Source organism: Lonchura striata, chromosome 6, assembly GCF_046129695.1.
Source record: "Lonchura striata isolate bLonStr1 chromosome 6, bLonStr1.mat, whole genome shotgun sequence".
NCBI lineage: Eukaryota > Metazoa > Chordata > Aves > Passeriformes > Estrildidae > Lonchura > Lonchura striata.
The window spans coordinates 10654959-10672268 of NC_134608.1; the positions used below are offsets into that span (position 1 = coordinate 10654959).

At 41.7% G+C, this 17310-nt stretch overlaps 1 protein-coding gene across 5 annotated transcripts in view; it reads right to left on the bottom strand.

The window, feature by feature from the left end:
- The window catches only part of TRAF3 (TNF receptor associated factor 3), a 64054-nt gene extending 47279 nt beyond the window's left edge, over positions 1–16775 (bottom strand). For 3 of the 5 annotated variants that reach the window (XM_021541372.3, XM_021541373.3, XM_021541365.3), the window contains exons 1-3: positions 16632–16775; positions 16262–16396; positions 15569–15624 (exon numbers count right to left, since the gene is read on the bottom strand). The gene's annotated coding sequence lies outside the window, so the exon portion shown is untranslated. Of the gene's footprint in view, positions 1–1994; positions 2136–15568; positions 15625–16261; positions 16397–16631 lie in introns of all 5 variants that reach the window. The other 2 variants (XM_021541368.3, XM_021541371.3) reach the window with 2 other exon arrangements.
- Between the last annotated feature and the right edge of the window lie 535 nt (positions 16776–17310).

Sequence of the window (17310 nt, forward strand, 5' to 3'; positions counted from 1 at the left end):
AGTTTAGCCTCCCAAAGAAAATTTTACTTAGTTTTATTTTAAATTTTTATCTATTGAAAAGAATTTACCACTAAAGATCATCTTCAGCTTCAAATCCCTTCCTTGGTTTGCAGACCACATGACATACAACATTTTAAAAACATTATCACAATTCTGAAAAGGGGAAAGAGTGGCCTGTGGGCTTTGAAACAGAAGAACAAAATCAGGAAAGCTATCAGTTCTGTGTATTCCTATTCTCCTTTGCTGAGGAACAGATCCCCTTTCTCTGATCTTACCTGGGCACCTACCAAGCTCCCATCTCTTCATAAGTATTACCTTGTATAATACGACTTCAGTCTTAAGCAGGGAACTGTCACAAGTGAAAAAATAACTAGAAATAAGGAACACAAAAACAATTATATCTTGATAAAGTTGGGGAGAAGATGGACCAAAAATATCCATTTCCCCTAAAAATGAAATTAAAATAGGAAAATAAGATCTTTAATTATATTTTTGGTTTCTGCAGTTAGTCTAAGACTAGCACCTTAACACATCTTAACCTGTTTTGCTTCAGGACAGTGAAAATTACTTCAAGACAGCCGTGTACAGCCTAGCTGCTTTCTGGTAGGAACTTGCATTCCAGTAAAGAGGCACTCAACATTTCTTAGGAAAACACCAGCAAACACCTAGCACCAACTTAGAAGATGTGGCCAAGGGGAAAAAAACATCTTCCAGAAAGATAGCAAGTCTGCTTCATAAATTGTTCATGGTCCTGTGTGGGAGAGCAAAAGAGAAAAGGCCAAAAGAGTGCTCAACTATTCCAGCAGACTACTTCCTTTTCTCACATCCTTCAGATGCTACTTCTAGATCACAACCTAAAAAGGACTTGTTATACTGTCATGTGAACCTACAAAAAGAACTTATTGTGACAAGAACATGAACTCCTATATATAAACACCATCATTAATTCACATAATTTATTACCAACAACAAGTTCTTAGGCACAGTGCTTAGCATATGTCTAGTAATAGTGTACCAAAAAGCTTAATTTTTATCCCTTTCCACAGACAATTTTGAAAGAGCCTTTCTACCTTCCAGCTTTATAAAGCTGGACCTGTTCTGAGGAAAATGCCACTGAGTAGTCCCAGAGCATCACCTGCTGCTCCTTGCAAAGACACAACCCCCATCACTCACCTGAAGGACTGACAAATTTCCTGTGATCATGTCAAGAAGTTGAAAAGAGAAAGTTTCACTTCTTTTATCAATTCCTAATTTAAAGCTTAAACTGAAGGCAAACAGAACTAGTTTTTTTTTTTTTTTTTTAGAAGCATAGTTTCTTTTTAAACTCCAGAAAAAGTAGAGTGGAACAAGGAAGGAAAGCACAACCCCAAACATATTTAAGGTACTGTTCTAAGGGATTCAGGATGTTTTCTCCTCTTGCAAGTAAGTTAAATGCTGACTGAGGAAGCAGGTTACCACCTATGAGTTCTAATCATATTTTTCATCTGTTTGAAGTCAAACAACTGAGGGGAAGATTTTTTGTGAAATAGAGATAATAATTTGCTTACCTTCCTTGCAAGTACAACTGATGAAACAAAAAAACCCAGCCTCCATATACAATCATGCAACTTAAGTCCATCAGGCAGAATGCAGAACTTGCCAAATAGTCCATTCTGATTGTGTGCAAGGCACACAATGAGACAGAACAATGCTACAAGAGGATTTATTTATAGAAATGAGAATGAAACTTGTTTTGACTTTTGAGGTATCACCTTCATTCATAACTAAACAAACCCAGGCAGAGAAGACTGTTAAATTAATATCATTAACTTAAAGATGTGAAAATGCAAAGGAGAACGAGGTACTTTATGGTGTCATGCAATGATACTAATACTAAAAAAACCACACCAAAAACAACTAAAAAATCTCAAAAAAATACCCCCAACTCACACTACTGTCATGAGTTTTCTCAACATATTAAAAACATACACAGCGGAAGAATAGTTCCTACCTACCTGTTTACATGAAAAAAATTCACAACACAAACCCCAGTGCCACACAGGACTGCAGTCTGTGCTTCCATAGATTAATATATAGTTTCCCACTGCTGAGAGCTGGTCTTGACTCAGTTAAGCCTAAGCACCCAGGCTTTCCTGCTAGGAAACAAACAAGTCAAGTCGGTTTCAAGCATCTCCTATTAATACAATTATTAAACAATTCTCGAAGCCTGAAGGCAAAAAAATAGTAGGTAAAGGCTACGCTAAACCGTAACAAACTATAGCAAATCAAAAAGCTGCACTGAAACTTACAACTTCACTAGAAAATTCATTGCAAAACTCTGTTTACTTCATGGAGGAAGCCATCAGTGAGTCAATATCTACAAGAATGCTTTACATAATGGGTAATTTTTTATTGGCCAGAGGTTCACAGTGTTCTTAAATTTCCAGAAACTGCAGATGTAAAGATACTTCTGTTAACCTAAACCAAAACCAAGAAAAGAAACTATCCGAGATGACACTCCATTTTGCAACACAGCTCTACTGCTCTTCAACCTTCTCAGCACAGGAAAGACACTCTGATATTAAAGGGTGGAAATGTGAACACTGGAAACAGAGGTAGCTTTTAGACTACCACCAAATGGCATTAAAACGTGTTAGCCAGTATAAAATCTTGGTTAGCACATTGTTGCCATTTCTGAGCTGTGACACTAAGAACTGAAGTAGTTTAAGGAACCAGTTTTAGTCTTGTAGAAAATTAGTGAGCCAGTCAGAAGGTATTTACAAGAAAGCATGATACCATCTTAGTCCTTCCATTTTCACTTTACTTGTAAAAGCTAGTAAGAGAGCCAAGAATCATTAGTCAGTAATGAACTGAAAGGAGTTCCTTCCTTCTTTTAACAAGGAAAATATGCTGGAACACGACTACAGTGTAAAATCCTGTTTGCTCAAACTAAAGTAGCTTGAATGAAGGAATCCTTCCTCAATTTTCAGACAGCTGATAATAATTGAAGGATTATATTTAAAAACCAAAGAGTAAATTCAAAACATTGCACAGGTTACATTATTCCTCTTAATCTGCTAAAAATTACCAATTTAAAAATATAAATTATATTTTAGTTGCTGCTTTTAAAATATTTTGAATGATACTTAATAGTAAGCATTTTCATGACACAACTTTTAGGAAGTTGGAAATTAAATAAATATTTTTGAATTAATGTCATGGATCATACATGCACAAGTATCAGGATTAGAGTTCTAAAAGAGACTTTAAATTGTGAAGCTGCTCATAAACTAAAGCCTATGTGGTAAATTTCAAAAGCACAGAGATCACATTTGTTTTAGTACTGAAGTAGTATAATTGTATTACCATGACAGTGCAAAACAACTCTCCCAGCAGGCTACAATGCATTCAGAAAGTTAAATTCATATTCAGCCAACCCTTAGTGCTGGCGTTCCATAATGCAACATATGAACAATTGCTTCTATAGTTCTTTTTTTTTTATCTGCTTTTGATGATGCAAATCCTTTCTAAAGTATTCTGTTCTACTGAAACATTCTCATCCCCCACAGTACATCAAGACATCCCATCTTATTTTTCTTCTCATAGACAATTTACCTATGTATTTGCTAGCAAAAGCCACGTTGATGGGAACAGGAGAATGAATGAGAAAGGTCTTCTGACTCTAGTAACAATATGCTTCTTTCTAAATTGAAACCTAGTGATGGGGGCTGCCTCCACTGCCCTACAGAACCAACCTGTAATTATGGAGAAAGACAAAAAAGCACAGGCAGAACAGAAAACAAAAAGCATGTTCTTTTCTGTTATCTGCTGATGCATTCATTCATCTAAAGGCCTGAATTCTATGCCTGGAACACACAGACCATGACCAGCAATGCTGCTGCATTGCTGAAGTAAAAAGCAACATCTCCATGTAGTAATTACCAAATCATTCTCTTGAGTCCTCAGCACAGCTCCCCATGTGTCCATCAGTGCACATGGAATGAAAGCAGCAGCACAGCTGTTTCCTGGGATAGTGAACACTGCTCCTCACCTGCAACCAGCCCCTTCTGGCCAGTCTTGACAGTGCTGTACTTACAGGATTTCATCTTTATCCACACTTGCATCAAGTGCTCACCCTCCATCAACTGGCACGCTGTGCTCCTGATTTGCCTTACTTAAAAAACTACAGCCAGAAAAATACTGGCTTTTGTGAGTCTGCCTCAGGTCTTCCACTCAAATCTCAAGAGCAAGCACAGCTCTTCCCATCATGTTAAACATCTGGAAATCATGCTGGAGCAAGCTTAATCTGCTGCTTTGCAAGATGGCCCAGCAGAGCTCAGAACCCTTGGAGCTACTCTTATAAACTAAGGTAACACCATAAAACACCATTGCCTCCATTCAGATAGGAACATAATGGCAGAGAAGCTTCAGTAATTCTTGTCTAATGCTTTATCTCCACATGGTACAGGGAAGAATCTCAGTACAGTAATCGGAAACAAAAAACCTCACAGTGCAAATTAGGAAAAAAACCCCAAACAAAACAAAATAATCACACAAGAAATAAAATACTAATAAAAAACTTAGAGCAGAGATAAAGGATGAATTAGAAAAACAGATCCTTGCAGAAGCAACAAACAGCTGTGTTCCAGCCTGTAGCCCAGCCCCTGCTCTAGGCCTCTGGTGAATGAGAAAAAGGAGATGATGAAAGCAGGCAGAACACCACTGCACACCTGAAAGACTCCTAATTCTGTAATGAAGACTTGTGTCTTTCTACAGCACTCTGCCTGCTGACAATGTGCCCTGTATGGCATATTGGCTCCCCAGACTTCACACCCCCAGTCCAACTATCCCCAAGTCTAAGTACACACTGGAGACAGCCCTGAAGCCTTCTGTGTTTAGACAGCCACCAGAAACAATTACAGCTGGGCAGACTGCAGGCAGTGGTCACTGCTGGAACATGTGGAACACTCCAACATCTCTCCCCCATGCATTTCTCCCTCATTCGGTATTGGCAGTAGATCAGTTTTATCAGTTAACATTAAAAATTCACCAGCCTCATTTCAATTCTCACACTGCCTGCTTTTCCCAAGTTAGTTTGGATTGTCTAACTAGTTCTGCCACAGTCACAGCAAAGCTGTGATACTGACAAAGAGGACAGTGGGTATCTGCAGGAAGAATGACCCCAAGTCACCACTCATCCAGATTCATAGCCTACATCATCTTAGAACAATGGAAGCTGAACTCTTCTGTATTAATTTGCAGCCATTGTACACTAACCTCTTCACTCTTGCAGTGAACATCTGGATAAGAAGTGTAGCTGTAGGGAAACACCACCTCAAAAGTCACTTGTATCCAAACATTAAAGCTTTCTTAAAAACATTTCTATTCACAGGAAAATGAGTAGACACCAGAAGAACAGAGAGGCATCAGTTTTAAGGAATGCATCATATGGGCTCAGGGAGCTCTAACAGGGAATAAGGCCATACAGAAATCTTATTAAAACACTCACTAAATCCTCATTTCTATCTGATTTAATGTCTGTAATACTTGGCAATAGGCTATGATGCTTGAGCCCTGGTAACTGACTACAATATTAAGATATTTGTACATCTTTATTTGGCCTTCCTACCTCTTCCTTGGAATTTATTATGCTTACAGTAGCGAAAAAAACCAAAACAAGACAAAACAAAACCCAAACTAAAATAATTACAAAATCATGTTTTTTACCATACACTTCAAAACATCATACAACATAGAACTCGTGTTCAGCAGTGATTTAAACACTAGGTTTAAAGGTAGAAAGTGAGTTCCAGTACTATGCAGCTCTGAGTGATGAAGACAGACAATTTCATTTTGGTGTCAGTAACAGCATCAAGCCTGACACATCGCATTTAGTCTTAACATCAGGCTCTAGAATTTCATTTAATAACTCAGGGCAGCCATCCACATTTATTATCAAGAGCTTTCCTCTACATCAATAAATTCTTGCCCAGGCACACAGGACATGTACTCATTTCTCAAAAGATACCTGTGCAAATACAATCCTCCATTTATGCAAAATCTTGTGTTTGATAATTTATTTACTACTTTTTTTTTTAAGCAGAAATATACCATCCCACTCATTTTTGGTGGATATACCACAACCCTGCTCTTATCACACCCTAGGCCTCCCCTCACTTTCATTCTTCACCTAAAAAAAACAAGGCACAACCTCAATACACTACAATATTTTGTCACTACTTCTCTGTCCCATGTCCTCTCTGATCAACGTGACAGTGAGACATGCTGTGGGATGCCATTTTGGCTGTAGGAGCAACACTCCTCAATCAAGAGTCTAAGCACAGCAAAATGCAGTGACAAATCCTGCTAATTGCCAAATCTTAGCCTGTAAACACAATCTCCTAACCACTTGAAAGTCAAGGTAGGAGGAAGAAGCAAGGCTAGGTTTTGTTAATTTTTAGGTATGTACTAAGACAGTGCAGGATACTATCAGCCTTCTCTCCATACACTATCCTGGACAATGTCAGAATCAAGGCTTTCTATTCAAGGTGACCAAGCACAACTTTCATCCTTCCTGATTGGTTTCCACCTTCAGCTTTGGCCTCACTCATCAAACCAATCAATAACCAAGCAATGACAAGCTCACATTTGATACGACGTCGTATGGCTGGACATCATAGCTGCTGTCTTTTAATTGCCCCTTTAAGGGTTATTATTAGCCAGCTCTAAGTTATTATTAGCAAACTGATAAAACACTAATGGCCAAGTTCTCTCACGTGACAACTTGTCCATTTTTCCACTTATCACACCGAGTTATTCCAAAATAAGTGATGAAGAACGAGGAGAACTATCCCCCTATTACTTAAACCTGCTGTATTACTTACTGTTATGTTTTGAGGAACCAATAGCATCTGACAATCACACATTTTAATCCTGGCCAAGGTTAGAAAGCCAACAAAGATTTTTGCAAACTCCTCTATTTCTCTTTAAAAACAGAAAATTGCATGTGATACCCACTGGCTCTCTCACACCACTTCAACAGCTGTTAAACTCAGGTCAAGACTGTTAAACTAGGCTTCCAGCTGTTAGATCTGAAATAATTTAAACTTTCTAACTCTAAGAAGTGGATTTTGCTATGCTACATCTTCTTCAAAAGAAAGAAAAAAGGATTAGTCTCAGTTTCTTATGAAAAATTGCATCTCTTGCATTTCTTGCTCAGTGCATTTTAATGCTACTGAACTTTTTTTGCTAGCTGGTTATAGTTACCTTGATTCTGTAAATCACACTAAAAATACTTCTACCTGTAATGAAAAGAAACCAAATGTGACTAACTTAATTGCTCTTGGCTAAGATCCTTTCTAATAATTAAGTTTGGGGTTTTTTTTCCTACTCACAGCTCTGTGGTCTGGTAGAATTCAGCAAGACCTCAGCAACCTCATTCCACTATCTCTGAAGCAATCCTACCAGCAAGGAGTACTTAAATTTACTTTTAATTTAGTTCATATCTCAGCTCTAACTACTGCAGAGAGAGTCAAAGGTCTAATCACAGGTGTTTAGTACAATTCCAGATGCCAAGTCCTGTGTAGAACTGGCAGATAAAGAGTTTAGCCACATCTCATACTTTTTGAGCATCAACTTCACACCACAGAGGCCAACCTACAGCATTTAAGATGGTACTCAATGCCTCTGTGTGTGTAGGCACCATCTTTGTTCCCTTAGGTTCTTCTAAATTCAGTAGTCAGTCAAGGCTTAAGCAAAGAAATACCACCACGATGTGTTTAAGTTATAACAGAACTCTTTAAAATTAAATGCTAGTAGACAGGGTAAAAGAGATCACAGGAACTCAAAAGATTCACAAGAGTGTTTTTGCTATATTAGTCAAATTAATTTTGGGATTTTAAAATAAAATATTTCTTGAGACTGCAGTTCTTTAATGCTACAGTATCCCCATCTACAAGGCAGCAGGGTATGAACATAATGGAGTCAACACTTGCACAGATGAAAGCTACAACAGAGGCAGCTGCTAAAATCTAAATCACCCACACAAAAAGCATATGATTGATTCCTTCCATTCCTCCTTCCCATGATGACAGCCTGATTTTTTAGTATTTTATCTAATCACTTCAAACTGAAAAAACCCCATACCTTAGCAAGTATTCCTGCCTTTGAAAAGTTTATTTTAATAAAGACCTTAAAAAGAAAAATACAGACATGGAAATAGTTCTAGGCAGAAGCCTGCTTCTATTGGGTATATAAATATTTCAATCCCAGCAGCACCACCTAATGGAGAGCTCACCAATTTTCCCCATTCTTTAACATAACAAATATTTGAGTTTGGAGGTGTTAACAACTGATACTTTAGCACATGGCCTAATTATTCCCCTATAAAATCCGATTAGCAACAAGAGAAGCCAAACCATTTCTCTATAGACAATCACGGTCCTTTTTTCTGCACACACCCACATTAGTCATACAGAAATTTCTTAAGTACACAAGACCTTTGTTTAACCAGGAGATAAGATTTTAGGAAGATTTTAGTTAGAATTTATAAAAAAACCCAAACAACAATAACTGTGCAGTAGTTCCAGCTACCTTAGGCATGCTTCAGCTTGTCCTCAGAAAGGAAAACATAGATGTCACTACCTCTGAAGTGTACAGAACGTTGACAAACCCCAACCTAAGATGAAGTTATGCATTCCCAGACATCTTCAGGCTGCAATTCTGCTATAAAACACCCTATGGGAGATGTGCAGCAATTTATTGTAAGCATTAATAAAGTGTGCAGCACAATGCTTGTAAACATCCATCATTTATCTCTTGCCAATAGACATGACAGAACTTATGTATAACTGGATACACAAGAAATCGGTTTTTTCCTCACCACCTTTTGTCCTCTGTGTTTGTTATATAAATCACAACACTAAGTAAGGGCTCAACTCGTTGAACTTTTCCAATTAACTCAGCATATGGACACTTGTCCTGGAATAATTCCCTTTTTATGTATGGCTCAGAGGACTTTCAAAGCCTGTCTGCCCGAGCTCATATCAAAACAGTCAGCTAATATACTGAGAGTTCATACTGAAAAAAAAAAACCAAACAAACAAAAACACCACCAAAATCATAGTCATTAATTCTGCAAAATTACAGCATCATACTTTGGCTATATGTACTAAAAGCTTTATTTACACAAACAGAATAATTCCAAGCTTCTTCCTTATTCATTTTGAGAGAGTCTCCTCTGCAAAAATACATAGAATGCAGTGGGTAGATATTTATTTGCTTGTCCTAAAGCTTTCTTTAAAAAGCAAACAAAAGCACACATAAAAACAAGCTAACAAAAAAAAAAAAAACCAAAAAACAAACCCAATACAATGACAACAAAAAAAATCTCAAACATCAACCAAACCACACAAACTACCAAAAGAGTAAATCTCCCAAAATTCCCTCAAGATCTTACTGGATAAAATACTGAAAGTTGCATGTCTAAATAATCCTTTTCAAAATGAAAGTGCAGTTCTCAGGAATTTGCAAGAAGGAAAGAGGAATAGGGGAAATTTATGGTGCCAACTAGTGAAAAATGTCTGATGAAATTCAATACTCAAATGATAATAAACTTGTTTTATCTTCCTAGATATTGCAAGAGAATTCTTCTGTCTATGCTCAAAACCACACTGCTACAAAAACCACCTGTCAAACAGTATGAGCAACACAACAGCAATATCTACTAGCTGAACTTCAGCATAGGATTCATTGGCATTCCCATCACATATTGACACCGCGGGTGAGTAGTGAGATGTATTTGCTAATCTGAACTATAGCAGGCTCAGGTTCTGCAGATTGAAACATGATTCAAATCCTGACAGAGAACAGGATACTACTGACTTTAAGGGATACTGCATGCCATTAATTTCAAATGAAGTTAGCACAAATCCTTTATTCCCTGCTCCCCACCAAAATACTAAATTGGAGAATGGAATGAAAATGCTACTGCATCAAAGGGTTCCAAAACTGCTGGAGAGGCACACACGCAACTCAGCAATCTTCATTTATTTAGGTATCCAACCTCCTCCTACTCAGACTACCAAATGGTAACATTTTGAGAACATGGCATTTTACAACTACAAGCACTTTTACCTTCATCTACCAAATACGGAACCGTACTCTAACCAAGTTCAACCACAACAGCTGTAATGATAAAAACATTCCCAAGCACAACATCCTCTCAAGGATGCTGTGTTGAACAGAAAAGAGGACAGTGGAAAGGATGGAATAAGAACAAGTGTAGAATCACAGACTTATGCACTTCAGACAACAGTAGGGAACACTGCAGTCTATCTTTGGGGACCTGGAAGAGAAGAGTGTGTTAATTCACCTGGAGTGGGAGGTGGGGTAGAGAGGGACTCACAGAAGCACATAGCTACAGAGAGGTCAAAGAAAAGTGGATTTTGCAGACAGAAATTACTTGCCAGAGTGTGAAAACAGGTACAATCCTGGAAACAGGTATTCCAAGAAAAAAAAATAATTACATGAATGGAAGTAAAGGGGAGAATGCAGTTACTTTGCTCAAGTGCAAGGATAAAACCACCTTGGAATAAAAGTCACCCATTAACAACTCTAAAATTGCGAGAAATCTGATTGAAAGCAGGTCAAAATAAGTCATTTCTAAGAATCAGAAGGACCAGCTGGGGAAATCAAGAGCATTTATTCTGTCTGGACAAAAAAGATGGAAGAGAAGCACAGCACAGACAAGAGCAATCCATTGGTAACTGAAGAGCTTAAATGCAGAAAGTGGAGTCACTTGGGATGGTTTAAAGGAGATTAAAAGAAGAAAAAGTTAAATTAAAATTATGAAGTTATGCTTCCTGTGCAAAAATCAAGGCTTACATCTGCGAGTCATTAATATACAAGCCTCAACATACAAAGCAACCCACTCTCACAAGGTTCCTCTATGTGTAGACACAGAGTGGGCACAGTCAATCTGGTACAGCACACAAGATCTTCATTATAAAAACCTCTAATAATTGCTCTAATTATCTCTCTTGCATGTAGAGAGATGAGGTTACAAAACAAAATCCATTCACATAGCTAAAATTTGGTTTATGAGCTGAGCTTTGCTGTTACAAAGTGGCACAAGTGCCACCCAACCTGGCTCCATAAAATAAGTAAGAAAATATTACTTTTCTACAACATTCAAAGGAGAAAGCCAGGAGCAAGTACAAGCACGGGAACAACTACCACTGAAAAAATTCTGTCCTGTACACTCAGCTTCATAGAGCCCTGCATGTTTGCTGTGGGCATCAATGGAAGAGCAAAGCAAGAGTTGTTTCCTGTCCCACAAGGCTGACGGTGCAGGATGGCACAGCTCTGCAGACAGGCAGGACTGGATGCCTCCACACAGCACTTGTAATTCACTCACTTTATCAACAGATGACGCTTGCACTGCCCTGCTGGGTCTCAGCACCTCATCATTTTTATGTCCTCAGATCATAGGAAAGTACCACTATTCCCATGTTATTACAGACTAGGAAAATGGTCTGTATATGGAGCAAGCAGCTAGACTCAAAATAAGCCACTAGCTGCATCAAGGTTATTTTCAGAACTCCAGTCAGCTACCACCTAAACCTGCACAACACCCAAGTTTCTCTTTTCTCTCCCAGCATATATTCCACACTTAAGAAAACATCCTGACAAGGCTGATAACCTCAGGAAGAACATCAAGTTCAAATGCATGAGAAAACAATAAACAAAACAACTGTGGATGAAGCATCAGCAGACTCATCCTGGTAATCCCAACAAAGTCCTAACCACTTGACTGAGACATCACACTTCCTCTCACTCTGTTTCTTAGGCACACCGAGTTCTGATTTTTCCTGGCATGGCAAAAAGTTTAAAGAGAAGGAAGTGACACTACTCTTAACTGGCCTGTGGTTTGATGATGAGAGTACTCCCCTGGGAAGGGGGAAACTTGGACTGGAATCCCCCTTCTGCCCCTGGGACTCGGACATGATGTCACATCACTCAGCTCTGCGACATCAAAGCCCCTTGTTGGTTTGGCCCTAACTGAAAGGCCCAGGTACACACATCTACAGGAGTGACAGAAAGAACACCAAAGCCCAGCCTCCAGGTCTCCTGGTTTTACACTGGCACCTGCAGTGGACCATCTTCTCTTTCTTGATAGATGTCAAAGCTTGCAGGAACAAAGTGGCAGCCAGGAAGGCACTTCTCTTACACTAGCATCTGCAAGACACTTTTCAAGACAGACAAAATCCAAATTACTTGTTTTCCTAGACACCCAAGAAAGCTGTAGAGATGCATGGCATTTTGAGCTTGTCTTCCTTGCACATATCTTACTTTATATACAAAAGAATGGTTTTCACATTAATGAAGAAACCAAAACATGAGAAAAAAGTCCAGTATTGCTCCAAATATTAAATTTTTCTAATCATGAGCTACAATATAGCCATCGCTAAAGCATGTAAAATGGAAGATTCATGACTTCTTTCACAAATATTTTTGAGAAGCATTTACTATTTGTGTGTGAAAAGATTCACTTTAGAGCATCTAAATTACTACAGAATTAGTAGCAACTTTTTGATGGCAAATAATCTACAGAATGTTTCCTCTACCCATCAAAGAAAACTATTTTAAAAATCAACATTTTATGAAACTAAATTATTATAAAATAATACCAGAACTATGAAATATTCCAACTTGAGGCATTCCTGATATGCCCACTGAGGTTCTAATGCCTGCAACTGGCAAAAATGCAAATCTTGATGTCCAAATACACAACACCCCAAGTTTCAGTAGAAGGAGTGAGCAGGGGATGGAATCCATCACACACATACAATACTGAACTTCTGCACACACAGACACGTTGAGACTTTGCTTCCCAGGCTGCCTTGACTAGATGAACAGCAGAACTTGAAATTCTACCGAAATCTCATTTTATACATGCAGAGTAAAGCAGTGGGGAAGAACAACAGAGTGGAAATCAAAGGCTTAAGATTTTTTGGGGGGTGGAGAGGATTAGTGACCTACAGTTGTAGTATATAATTTTAGAGACACTTGCCCTGTTAACCTAGATACAAAGCCAACAGTCAGGAGCAATTTGAAGTGGCAACAATATTTTTCCGTCAGGGCTCCAGAAGAGAAGATCTACATGAAGAAAACAAACACTCCCTCAAAGACTATGTAAATATCTCTCCCTCTCTCACACACATATGGAATTCTCAATACCAAATCACCTGTTGCTTCATTTTCTCCTTAAGTCCTAAGATGTTTCTACTGGATACTCTCCTTTCTTCCCTTAGATATCCCAAGAGCTTTTTAGCACTCGTTTCCTTTTCTCTTCTTTCCCATTACAAAAAGAGAGAGACAACACATCTTCCTACATTGTCAGCACCTAATGATAGTTCATTGTCAGCTGACTCCCTTTTTTTCCCAATTCTCTAGTCCCTCCACCTGCTGTAAGAAAGAAGACCAGAAAAAAATGAAACTATTTGTCAAAACTGAATATACTCACCTTAAACTACTCATTTATGAAGGCATGGGATTTCAGCAGGCGGAGCTGGGAAACCAGTTATATTCTCTCTGCCAGACCTTTACTACTGTAAGTTTCTACAGCACCACTTCATCACCACAGGTTAAAAAGTTTAAGATAAAAACTAGTGCAAGTTCAGCACTCCCTCTTGTGCTACAATCACACCTTTATTCTGCTGCACAAAACCACACAACTCTCCCTCCCCTGGCTTATGTTCCCCACATTTAATTTTGAAATCTCCAATGTCTCCCACCACTTCTGGTGTTCCTGAGCCAGACACCAAAAATTCAAGGAGGTTTCAAATACAAGCATTCTATTCAGAAAGTAGCCACAGCTCAAAAAAAACAAAAAACAAACAAAAAAAACAAACACACACAAACTCAAGCCCTGGCAATTCTTTAAAGGAACTGTGCAGCAGTATACAGACACCTGAAATCAATGTGTAATGAGCAATATTCACACATCATAACATGCAGCACCTTCAACTAAGACATACTAAAAACTCTAATGAAATCCAGTAACTACATCATCTAAGATAAGAGATCAGAATGTTGTGTTTTTACTATATCTATTCATACATATATCTATTCATTCATGCCAGTTTAGGATATTGGAGTAGATTTAAGTAATTCCTATTTTTAAACTGCCTTTTCATCCTAAGAACTATGATCAGCTGCTTATCAATCAAAAATCAAGGGTTTTTGCTTTTTGTATTTTCAGAGTTGCCATATCTACTATATAATAGCTGGACTTCAGTACCAAGAAGCCATTCTTCTTCTCTCTTTAAGTGTTCATTATGGACAAGAACAAAGACCTGAAATACAACATGATCCCAAGATGATTTAAAAGACAAGCTCAATTAACATGGACTAGTAAGACTTCATAAATAATCTTTGGTCACTGAAGCTGATGTATCAACAGTACATATGCTTACACGATACTCAAATTCTCTGAATCCATGCAAAATGGCTTCTCAAAATTGGTATCATCAAACTTAATCATAGGAGGACTTCAGGAAAGCCTAAAGACTGGAGTCATTTAGCACCCCCTTTGATTAGAATTAATTTGCGTTGATAGTGAATGCACTTTATGATTCTATAATCTAAGTCCAGCTATTATCAGAAGCAACTCACCAAGTCATATTTCAGTAAAACACCTACCATCCTTGTGCTGGAACACCCCAACTTTTCTAACCCCCTAGTGCCGCCTGCCTGCAATGCCCCAGCTCACTGCACATCACTGTTTCCGTTACCAAGCTCTATGACAAGGGGTTTCCCAGTGCAGCCATCAAAAACTGATTCCGTCCAAATGTTCAAGTATTTCTCACCTTAAATGAACAGCCCTCTCCCTAATCACCACAAATAGCATTTTGATCTCAATCCATGTGTGGCATGAGCCAATGGTTCCTTTAAAAGGACAACATGTAGTGCATGCTATGGTCTCACCAGTTCTGAACAACCATCAGTGCAGCCTTTTAACCCAGGCTTCTAGGCAAGTCAATAGCCATTTTAAATGCAGATTTTTACTAACTACTTCAAATTATACTATTTCATTTGTCTAAGCTAGACACTGCTAGTGCACCTTTGCATCATGCACTAAACTCCTTTCCAGTCTGCGAATGCAAGTTCAGATTAGTGCTCAATAATGCTACGTGCATCCTGTGGGACAAATCTGCAAGGAAAAACACACCATTCTACTCAAGAAATAGAAAACATGTCAATTACAATATACAGTACATAAGGCTCAAATCTCAACAAGCTAGAGAAGTCACAGACCCAAAGAGACAGCATATTTCAAATTGTATCACTGGAACTTCCCACATTTTACTACTACAGAAACAGCAAAAGATGAAAGATGCCCTAATGCATGGTAAAGATCCACGCAGAGGAGCACATACAGTCCGTCACGTCACATACAAGCTCTGATCGACAGAACATGAGATTACGCCTCTTAACATTAATACAATTTATCCTGTTTTTCTGCAGGTAATTCAGATCTCAGCCACTCAAAAGCAAGCACAAATAAAGCAAGACGTAAATGCCTTACCTTCCTATTTTACAAGCCACTGCAGTTCTCAGATTATGAGTCAGTCATAGGTTAATCTGCAGAGGAATGACTCAGTATAAACTTTTAAACATTCATTATTTTTTCTAACCTACAACACGGCGATTCATTCAACGCGCTAAAACGCGGCGTCGCGAACCAGCGCATGAAATGAATGGCGTGAAAACAAAACACTTTTCTTTCCGCTCACGGCAGGCAGACGGGGATAGCGCAGCGCCGGTGCGGGCGGGCGGGCTTTGCGAAAACACAACTCCGTGCGCGCCGAAGAGGGGCAGCTCCGCTGGCGGCAGCTCCGCTGGCGGCGGCTCCGCTGGCGGCGGCTCCGGGCGCAGCCCCATGGCCGGGGAGCGGCGGGGGCTCCGCCGCAGCGGCAGCCGGGGGGACGCGCAGCCGGGACCGCGCTCCGCGCCAGGCGCGGCGCTGCCGGCAGTGCCCCTTTAAAGGCCGTCGGCCCGCCCCCAGCACTGCATATGGAGGGAGCCAGGAGCGAGCGAGCCTTCTGCATTCAAACGACACATCAAACGCCACAAGCGCCGCCGCGGCCCCCGGCTCCGCTCCGGCCTCGCCTCCCTCCGCTCCCCGCACGGCGCACACGCACCGCGGGGAGCGGGGCACCGAGCGAGAGGAGCAGGGGAGGGAAGGGGGAGGCAGGAATAAGTAAGCGAAAAGGGGCACCTGCGAAGCCCTGGAGTGCGAGTGCGTCCGGGCAGGAGAGTCCGCGCCGCTCCGCCGCAGGCTGATCTATCCCCGGGCACCGGCCGCCACCGAGGTCCCGGCACGGGCTGCGGGTGCAGCGCGCTCGGCCCCTGCCTGCCAGCAGATGCCCCGGTCAGAGCTCAGTGCCCCCGCCGCAGCGCCCCCGGCTCCCGCCGCCCGCCCGGCCCCGTCCCCCTGCCCGCGGCGCCCGAGCGCGGGCAGCGAGCGCGGCCGGTGCCGGAGCCCCGCGCGGGAGCCGCCGCCACGGCGGCAGCGGAGCGCCCGCCCTCCCTCCTCCTCCTCCTTCTTCTCCGCCGCCTAGCCGAGCCGAGCCCCGCGGCCGCCCTACCTGCGAGCGTGTGCGGGGAGCGGGGCGGCGGGCGGCAGCTGGAGCCGGGCGAAGGCGACCGCCAGCCCGGCGGAAAGTCCCGACCGCTGTGCGCCGTCTCCCCCCGCCCCGCACTTCCTCTCCCGCCCGCTCGGGCTGGAAATCCCCGGCGAAGCCCGCTGCTCTCCCGGCTCCTCCCAGTCACCGAGGGCGGGCCCGGCACAGCCGCTCAGCGCGCAGGCGGCAGCCGGGGGCCGGGCTTGCCCTGGCCGCTGGCCCCGGCTGCACCTGATGCTGCTGTCACCCCCTCCCGCGGGCACGGCTCGGGCGAAGGGGCCCCGCGCCCGGCGAAGGAGGCGCGGGCTGGGCTGCGGGGGACGGTGCGTCCCGCTCCGGGCCGGCGTGGTGCCGGCGGAGCCGTGGGGGCTCGGCCGGAGGGCGGGCGCTGCTGCTGGGCGCTGGGGGAAGGAAGGGCGCGGGGGATGGCGCCGGGACGCGGGGCTCCGGGAGAGCGGGAGAGCCGCTGGCTTCCCCTGCCTGTCCCGAGAGAGGTGCAGCAGCCCCGCTCAAAGAGGCGCCTCCAACACAATAGCGTTTCTTAAACAAAGAAAACGCCAGTGGGAAGAATGGGAGGGAGCGAAAACAGCGGTTGGGAAGCGGGAGAAGGGTCTGGAAGAGATGAGGAAAGAGCAGCGGGCCA